The 10,552-nt window shown below is 38.7% G+C and overlaps 1 pseudogene; it reads left to right on the top strand.

Annotated features, from left to right (window-relative positions):
• The first annotated feature begins 552 nt into the window (after positions 1 to 552).
• Positions 553 to 2,297, top strand: LOC148864383 (E3 ubiquitin-protein ligase PUB23 pseudogene; annotated as a pseudogene).
• Positions 2,298 to 10,552: the final 8,255 nt, after the last annotated feature.

Here is a 10,552-nt window from a genome sequence, read left to right as displayed (position 1 = left end):
ATTTATCGATCCTTAGTTCTGTTCTTGCTCAAACATGCTTCATTTCAGAATTCTGATGGAATCTCGTGCATTACTAAATCCCCATACTCCGTGTATTGTGTGTAGCGATATGAACAGATGGACAGTATAAACGTCAAAATTCCATTAATTGATATGATGCCTGACTCAGGATTTCTGGATTATCACCTACTGCTTTACTTAAACTAATTTTATCTATCAAAGAAAGCAAAATTATACTTATCTTCACTACGTGGTAGAAAACTAGAAATGGTGGGTCGTATATCAACATCTCTTGCTAAACCCGGCCGGCTGGGAGTGGGAGACCTTTTTCCTTTTCCGAATATATATTTTATTATGTATTTTTCATATTAAAAGGACGAAAACACAGTCATGGATCGATACAATCCATTGGTCAGAAACTACAAACGGGTAAGCTCAGCTCAGTATATGAAATTCAAAAATTCAAAACTAACCGAGAAACCTTCTTCCTTGTATAAATTGTTGATATATGTAGAATATTGAAGTAGACAAAAATCATTAGAGTCAATATTTCCTGCACGAGAGCGATGTGATTCGTGTCTTACGTGATTCTGATCGAATAGGGTGTCCAGTCAATCGTGGCCAATGCCCATCCCTCCACCCCCCCTCCTTTTAATAAATTTCATCCTTCTTACTCCTCCTTATGACTCTCCACATACACTCTCTCTCTTTTTGACTCTGGATATCTCTGGTATCTCCACAATGCACGTCTCGTCTCATTTCAGTTCTTATAGCTTTGCAGTTTGCTTCTATAATTAAAGCGCAGGCGAACTCTTATCTCTGGTACTTCTTCCCATTCCTGATATACGTACATATATGGAGGGTCCTGAAGTACCTTCCTTCTTCGTCTGCCCAATCTCTTTGCAGCTCATGAAAGATCCGGTCACCATCTCCACAGGTATGACGTATGATAGAGAGAGCATCCACAGATGGTTCTTCTATTACAACAACAATACCTGTCCCGTCACCAAGCAGCTCCTCACCGATCAAAGCCTTACCCCAAACTCTACCCTCCTCCGCTTGATCGAATCATGGTGCCACAAGAATCAGTACTCAGTGTCCTCTACCACGACTGAGTCTCCGAACCTTGCACCTGATATTTCAACCCTTCTCAGCCAACTCGTCGAAGAGGTAAGAAATCCTGAATTGCAGATAAAGTCTCTTGGAAAGATGAAATCACTAATTCAAGGGAGCGATGGCAACAGGGTGTCCATGGAAGATGCCGGTTTCGCTTTAGTGGTCGCATCTCTCATCGTCACGCAAACCAACCCACAGCCAGAAGGAAGAACCATTTCAGAATTAGGTGAGAACAAATCGGTCGTCGTTGAGGAAGCAGTAACTGTTTTATACCTCCTTAAGCCAACTACGGAGGCGTTGAAGAAGATATCTCAGGACAGGAATGGCCAACTGATGGGATCTCTTTCCTTGATGATACAACAAGGGAGTTACAGAGCAAGAAGTCAGGCTGTCCTTCTCCTCAAAAACATCTTTAGAGTGGTAGATGACATCTACAAGGCTGAACTGAAGACAGGACTCTTTGAAGGTATCGTCGAAATACTCAAGGACCAGATCTCGAACCGGGCGAGCAAGGCAGTGCTATCGATCCTGATGGAGGTGATGCCATTTGTGAGGAACAGGGTCAAGGCCGTGGAGGCTGGAATAGTGGGCGTGCTCGTAGAATTGCTTGTGGAGAGCAACGAGAAGCGAAGCTGCGAGATCATGTTGGGAGTAGTAGAACAGCTGTGTGGGAGGGCGGAGGGACGGTCGGCTTTCTTGGCTCACCCGGCAAGCGTGGCCGCGGTGTCGACGAAGATCTTGAGGGTTTCACATGTAGCAAATGATAAAGCTGTGGCGGTGTTATTGTTGGTGTGTAGGTTTTGTAATAAGGGTGGTGTGGTTGGTAAGGAGTTGATGGAGGTGGGTGCTATTGCCAAGTTATGCATGTTGGTGGTGCAGGTGGAGTGCAGTGTGAGGACGAAAGAGAAGGCCAAAGAGATTTTAGGGTTCCATCTCAAGGCATGGAGCAAGTCACCTTGCTTCCCTTCCTACTTGAAATGTTTTTAAATCTATCTAGATTTCCATTTAGTTTTCTGTTAATATATATATATATATATATATATATATATATATAAATGGGTATACGTCGCCGTTTATATTAATTAAAAAGAAGAAAAAGGTTTTGATTAATGCATGCAAGTTTTTTCAGGAATCCATAGATGCCTGAGTTCGATTGTTGAAACCCTAAATCGTGTATGTTATTGAGATGGTCTCTCAATAACATTTTTGGTTATTTGAACGTTTCACAATTTTATTTGTATTATTTCTTTTTTCTTTGTATAATTGATGTGTCTTATAATGTTGAAGAGTCAGCAAGTCAATCAAATGACGTTGCAAGTTTTAGACTTAGAGATTAGAATCAAAAGCTTTTGCCGTTTTGTGCTGATTGGATGAGGAGGAAGGATTGAAAATTAAATTAATAGACAAAAATTCAAATTTGAAATCTAGCTAAATCCCCACCAAGAATTTGATTTATAATGAAATTTCTTCATATAATATAGTTGATACCATGGTTTCAAAAATTGACCACCGGTTTTTGGGCTGATGGTCTGACCGTCTGGTTCGAACGAAAAGCTCATTCTGATAATAAATAAAATAATAATTAAGGAAAGAGTGAAAAGTTCACTGTAAATACAAGATTTAGAAATACAGATATAGACCTTATGATGTTTTGCAATGAACGTATTTGTATTTGTATTTGTACTACTCTTCCCAAATATAGTATTCATCGATCAATTTGTCCACCCAATTGTCTTTCACCGTCTCCAACTCTTATTACCAAGTAACAGTCGTTACATTATATTTATATAGATGCATAGCTCAGCGCGCTCACAATGGGATGGTGAACAGTGTTTATAAATTAAATTAAAAATGACCAATATATTATAAAATCAACTATAACCGATTATTATAGGATGGGGGTCGATCCATATCTGATCAAAGTAAAAATGGGATAAAATTCAGATCACCCATAACCGGATCAAACGCATACTATTTGAGGCCCAAATTCAAGTCTCACAGAATCGACGGGACTCAGAATTTTATTAAATTCTTCTGAAAAGATTGGCCTTGCACCAACAACTAAAGAGCCAATGTAAAAGTTTTGCACAAATCTGGACTTTGATCCAGTTGCTTCTATCTTGACGTTGGATGTGCGACTCATCTATAACGAAAGCTAGTAATACACAAAAGTTCCAAGCCCAGATAGGGCTGGGCCTTCATATCTAGGATAAAGCCTTACCCGGACATGACTGAGTCTACAGTTAAGGGGTGTCAGTGGACCGGTTTTAGGTTGGACTCCATTCAAATCAAAATCCATTTGAATGGATTGGATGGACCAATAAGACATTGAATTTGGACAGACTGAATGAACCAATATGACATAATGGATTGGACCTGGTCCATCCATGATGAATTTATATTGGATTGAGTCAATATCTAGTCCATTGATAGAAGATAAGAACATAGTTGTCAATGGACCAGGTTTGAGTTGAAACCAATCTAAATTAACATTAATTTGAACAGATTGAACAGTCTCTGTACCGGTCCAAAATGGTCCAAAATATTCATTGGCTGGATTGGATCAGGTCCATTTATAATGGACTAACATTGGACTGGACCGGATTGGACCAAATCCAGTCCAATTGATACCCCTATCTACAGCAGATTATTGGTACAAAAACCTGGGCCAAGCCCAGTTCTAACTATGGGACGGTCAAAAAGCTGGGCTGCCCGTTGCCAAGACCAAGATTCTATTCCGCAGCAGGTATCACAAAGTTTGTTTAATACTTGAGAGTTTATACAGAGAGATCTACTTAGGCTCTGTTTTGGTGCATCTTTCTACATGGGCTGTCGGTTTTTTAAAAGCCCGACAGCTTGCGTTTTCATCCTTCCACCAAAAGACCATACTTTAAAAAGATGCGAGAAGTTCAATTCAAGATTATTTTGGGAAGTTAAAAATTAAGCTTTTTGCCTCTTTTGGCCGATGTATGAATTGCCAAGATTTTTATATAAACGCTCACTGTCTTTTGGATATCAGATCTTTCAAAAGATCTTTAAAAAAACGTCTTGCCACACGGCACCTTAGTTACTAAATATGGCAGAACAAAGACTGGAATAACCTTTCATTAGGACCTCCATGTATTTGTTTGTTGAGCTTAATAAATAATAAGCTAGAGCCGGCTCTTAGATCAAGCTTTTTTTTTTCCTTTTTTTTTTTTTTCTGAACTCTGATCCTAGTCCCGTTATAAAATCTACATCTATCAGTCTGGAAATCTATCCACTTATAAGGTAAAACGCTTAAGCCCCAGGCCTTCGCAATTGAGATAGGATTACAGCTGAATGTGAGATCTGTTCAGCCAGTTGTGAACCAATAATAAAGCCTCACACCAGTCATCACACCAGTCATTAGATATATAGGGCCCACAACTATTCAACACCTTACTGGGATGGGACTGGCATGGGGCGTTATCATTGGTTCCACAGACCATCATACACCCATTGTATTCAGCTAATCTCAATTAATTACAATTCGCATATATGTCAGACTCACATTGACTATTGAGCTTAGCTGTTATTGCTAGGTCCTAACATGACCACGCCTAGCTGACTGATATGAATGCCAAATAGGAACGAAATTTTCTATCCTGTTCAGCGGGTCCCACCCCTATCCACTCTGATAGGGCAACTTGTATGGGTATAGGTCGTAGGATACAGTATAAGTCATATGGATTATGTATTAGATGTTGAATTTAATAGTAATTTTAAAGATACTTGATAGTTTATGTATTTTCTATATATTTTAATCAAATAATTAGAAATTTTGATATTTATTCATATTATTTTACTTGTTTATTACTTATATATAATAAAAAATTAAATACGAGTTTTAGACCCAATCCAACATGCCCTAATGTAAGTATGGTAGGGTCAGGGCGGGTTTTGTATTTTCATGTGTAGGGAGAATTTGAATTCAAAAAATCAACCCACTATAGATTTTAATTTGAGGAGGATACAGGTTGAGAGGTTTAAGGAATTGAATAGAATTTAGAATTTACAAAACTCTCCCCACACTCACCCGTTACCAAATACCAAATGTAAGATTTCAATTTTAAACCCCCCTCCCCCCCCAAAAAAAAAGGCGTTTGTAAATGTGTGGTAGAAAGGAGCCAGAGGCCTTGTTACACAAACATAATTGATGCATTTTCCCCTTGTCACAACCTGAAAACAGTGGGTCTCACATATTACATCAGCAATAGCAATAGATGAGTAAAAGGTAAGCAAGACAAATTAAAGATAACCCTTTTCACTATCCAGATGGTAACTTGTTTGACTAGATTCTGGAAGCTTCTTTACATAGCTTATTAGCTAGCTTCGACAATAAGTCTCACAACACAAAGATAATTTCCAAAATTTAAAATCATCAAAGAGCAGAAGGCAAATGGATTTTTGTATTTTGTGGCAGAAAGTTTTTGCTGGAACGACTGCCAAATGGAAAACTAGAAATGGTGACAATGAAGACTAATGACTACTTGAGCCCTAGTTGAGCTTTTGACTAAGCTTGGCTTTCACTAGAACAACCCAAAGAATCATGTGAAGAAAGCATTCATCAAATGTTAACAGAAATAGTAGAACGAGGTCACGCAACTTCTGGGGGCTGGCCGGGGTTTAGATATCTTCGTTTTCCAAGCCCAACCATCATGACCGGAATATTTGAATTTGAAATGGATTTACATAGATTTGAATTCATTAATTCAATCAATGTTCTAATTTAAATAGAACCTTGTCCAGTGGATTTTGATAAAACTTGGATTATATCGTTAACAATTAAAAAAAATAACCAAAATATTATATTTTATTAATAAGATAACTTAGACATTAAATGGGATATTTAAACCAATTTGCTCTCTCAAGACTCAAAAGTACTGCTGAATTATATTTGATTACAGAAGAAAATATGCATATTCCTTATCCTTATATCTCTGAGTTAGTTAACGTTGTTTCTTTTGTATTTCTGAAGAATGTATAGTGATTTAGTATCTACTTGTAGGTTTTTTGCTTTCGGGTTTCTATTGTAAGGGGTAAGGGTGTCAATGGATCGGTTTTAGATTGGACCCCATCCAGTCCAAAATCAATTTGGACAGATTGAACAGACCAACAAGACATATTAGATTGGACCAATCTGGTCCAAGATATTTATTAGATTAAATTGGGCATGGTCCATCTGTAACAAATTTATATTGGATTAGGTTGGATTAAGCCAATATCTGATTCATTGATATAAGATAAGAACATATGTGTCAATGGACTGGATTTAGGTTGAAACCAATTTAAATCAAAATAAATTTGAATAAATTGAATGGTCCTGCAGATGTTAAATTGGACCGATCTAAATTAGTCCAAAACATTCATTAGATTGGATTGGACCTGATCCATTTATAATGGATTTTCATTAGAGTGGATTTGCTTGGACCAAATCCAGTCCAATTGACACCCCTAATTAAGGGCTAGGGTTGAATTTATAAGGGAGGGTTATTTCGTATCTTAGGCTTGGGGGAAAACTGGCTACATACTCCGATGTAATCTTCTTCATTCTCTTAGATAATGGTTAATAATATTAAACAGTGGCCACCCCTTCACCTGCTTAAAAAATATATAAAATTTAATTTAATTTTTTTTTTTACAAATGTATGCATTGTTATATAACTTAGATCAGATTAGGTTTGAATCCGATGGAATCAGATTATAAAGGGTTCTGATATTTTTTTTAGATCCAAGCTTCAAAATCCAATTGGAATTTGAACTTAGACACGAATGATTATATCGACAGCCATACCTAAATTCTAACTTTTTTATAACACATGTGAACATGGTCACAGGGACCATCGTCGCTTAATGCTTGGTGTAATGATAAAATCTGGGTGACGATAAGAGGGTTCAGAGTTCAATACAATCTACCCGCTCCAAAACTCCCAACACTCCGTATAGCCGGGACCATAAAATTGGGGGACGGGGGGTAATATTCTTTTGGGTTTTTATAATAATTACAATGTAGGTGCCCCAATCATTCATCCTACATTGAGTATCACTCATTAACTCCAACCTTAGTTCAACTAAAAAATGCCTCCCCCCCAACATCCCAAAACATTCTCCTCTATTTTGTTGTAGGGCTCAAGGACAATGCTAGCGTCGTGCTGTTAATCTTGCTTGTACGTGGGCACCGGGTGGTCTTATTGATGAATCAAGCTAAAACTACAGAGCTCTAGCTCAGCATGCTTCTTATTTGTCTCTACTTTTGATTGCGCTCTCCCCTCCACTCTCCGGTCTCCACCCGTTGTTTCTCCTGATATTGTTGTCTTATCTTATGTATATAGAAGAAGAAGAAGAAGCGGATTTCAATGAACACATAATGTCAGTTGCGATTGGTTTATGAGATGTTCGGTTATCACACTACCCGCAGTAGTCCGCTGACGAAGGGGGAATGAGATAAGGAAAATAATGAAGGAAATGAATACCACCGTAATTAGCGCCCGAAAGATGACAGGTCCAAGCGGATGGCGGGACGTACTTAGAGTGTTAGAGTGAGTAGACTGAAGAGGCGTAGGGTAAAGGCCACGCCACGCCACCCACGACGTGATGGGATTCAGTCAGTGTAAAGCCAGTTCAATCATCATAACCTTGCATTGGAAATATTTCTCTATGAAATAAAGTATAAAAGTACGAAAATGTTCTACTATACAGGCTGTTCGAACGGGCTTTGCACAATGAAGCCGATCTCACTGCACCACCACACCACCACCACCACCGCCACCGGACCGCACGTGACGGGGTGTCGCTTTTGGGGGAAGAGCCAAATAGGAGGAAAGGGTGGAATTCCGAATACGAATAAGATAATGAAATGAATAGGGGTGAATACGGCAAATGGTCAGTGATTACGTTCCAGCCTCATCATCAACGTGCCATAATCATCATATGCGATACGACAACAATGACGTGGCAACCAGGAACGTACGCAGGAGTAGGACCATTATTATCATTCTACTGGTCCCCATGCTCCCCCCCTCGACCTCTATAACGTTACGTTAGCTAAAGCCATCCGGCTACTTGTCTCCTTTACAACCGACATTAACGACAAAAACCTGTCCACACTGTACAACAAGGTCAATCAGACAATGGTACTGTCCCTCCACGTGTCATTCTCTCAATAGAAATCATGTTCACGAGTCCAAAGTCCAAACAGAATTTTTGGGAGATTACCCAATTTTTTTATACACGTGTCATCAGAACACACTTTTTTTAGTGGACCAGAGAGGTGAGAGATGATCCCGTCTTTACGTTCATACCCCAACATTCCCCGTTACTACTTACTAGTAACGGCTGATGGCTAAGCTGGTTCCAAGGACCACCGTATTTGGCTGGTCCCAAGCATCTCACCCATCGAAAACTGTCTTGGGATTCGAAGCCGCACGAAACATCTGGAATCAAAATTGGATCAAATGACTCGTTTCAATTCTAACAGTTGGGTTGGGAGAAATGGAAATTCCCATTCTTGGTGAAGGAAAATCCATTCCAAGTAATTCTGATTTCACAGGTTAGGAAAAATTAGATCATTACGATTCCCAATATAAACCAAACGGAACCTTAAGAGAATTGAAATAAATGGGATTTGACAATTTGGTAGGACAGATAAAAAGTAAAACACAGCCCGGCTTATGTGAGAATCATCCATAGTTGACGATTCATGTATGATTGGATAATTAGTGTTTGGTGTCCTTTGAGTAGTATAAATGCGTTTGCTTTTGCTAATAAATGCGATGAAACGGCCCAGAAAGAAAACCAAAGTTGTTGCAAAATGTCTTCCTTTATTTGAGGTCAGGTCCTTTTGTCTGTTTTTGGACAAAATAGCCAAATCCAGAGGATCTGGATCCACCAGCTGCTGGTCCATTTCTTCTTTCCCTTGTTTTTCCTTTGGCTGCAATATCTCTTTTATTTCTTGAATACATGTCAAATATCTTGTTTTAATTTCTTCTATGTTCCATCCAAAGAAAACAAGATTTTGATTCAATGTATAGTTAGGTAGACCTCGCTTTTCGGTCGTCAGATTGGAATCCATCAACTTACACCCTACTTCCACCGATTTATAAGCATACTTTGAGGTGAAACCTACCCAATGGTAGTCCTATCTCCTATGTCCTATACCGTACCCAACCCTTGTGCAGTTACGGTTTCATAAATTCAATTAAATCAATTTCCTCAGATTAATCTGTCATATTGATCCAATTAAAAAGCGGAATAAGTAGGGCAGGTAAAGTAGGACGGGGTAAAGAAAAAGACATTTGTACAATAAAGAATCATTTGATTTGCCTCCAGAATCAATTGGTCATGGGATTTGCCAGGAATACAAGTTTGAGAGCCTGGTTATGTGATTAATTAATTACATATACATGAAACCCATAAAATCAAAATGTACAGGATCCTTAGGAAACACGAGTGTGTAAATCTGGCTTGGCTTTTGGTTTCATTTAGGCGTCCAGCAAAATGGTCTGGACTCTGTTATCTTGATATAATTTTGGTTTTCTTCTATAAGAGTACGTATGAAGAACCCAATCCAACCAGCTTTTCCGGGCACAAGTACTCCTTTGGGAGTTATTATTCACCCAGAAAGTCTCCAAGTAATAAGAATAAAAAAGAAAAAAAGAAGAACATCTGAAAAAGCCGAATTTGATTACATGGTCTCTTCCATGCCAGCAAGTTGTTGATTTTCAATCGCTTAACGAATTTTGTAGCGATTTACTTTTTGCAATAGTATGAAATCGGAATACTGTAAGATAAAGAGATATAAGGTAGCAACTTTTAATTCCTTTCAAAACAAGCATCATCGTTGAATTTCAAAAGTTGCAGGCTGCAGGCAGCAGCAAAGGATGCTTTCGATATTATATCATATTCCCGAGGCACAAAAGGGCAAAATCGCAGCTATGTCAGTAGTTGGTTGGTCACAGCCAATGCCCCAACAGATAGTGGGATTCCATAGTTCCATTACATTCCATCACATACATGATACATGATACATAATTAGTGATGGAGCTCAGCTGGTAATTGGTAAACATCACATTCACATTCCCATAATAATGGTGAATTACATTCCTCTCCTCTCACTGTTATCTCTGGCTCTCCCGGTCCCCATTCCCCTCACATTGTGAAGACTTGTCTTCCCAACTCCATGAGAAATGATTAGGTGTTGTTTTCCTACATTATGTTTCAATATTATAAACAAGTCCCCAGCCGTTAGATATTCATCATTCATTCTAGGGTCCACCACGGGTTGACATGCAATTGAGTGCATGCGTCATGGGATGGGATTATGGGAACCCTCAAGGCTCCACTCCTCCTAAGCGCCCATGATTATTAATTATTCATTAGCGAAAGAGCGAAGGAGTAGTTTATATTTTTCTTTCTT

Source organism: Nelumbo lutea, chromosome 3, assembly GCF_056320005.1.
Source record: "Nelumbo lutea isolate HS-2025 chromosome 3, American lotus-T2T, whole genome shotgun sequence".
Classification (NCBI taxonomy): Eukaryota; Viridiplantae; Streptophyta; class Magnoliopsida; order Proteales; family Nelumbonaceae; genus Nelumbo; species Nelumbo lutea.
The sequence above is the reverse complement of the archived record's forward strand: the minus strand, read 5'-3'. Positions and strand labels throughout refer to the sequence as shown.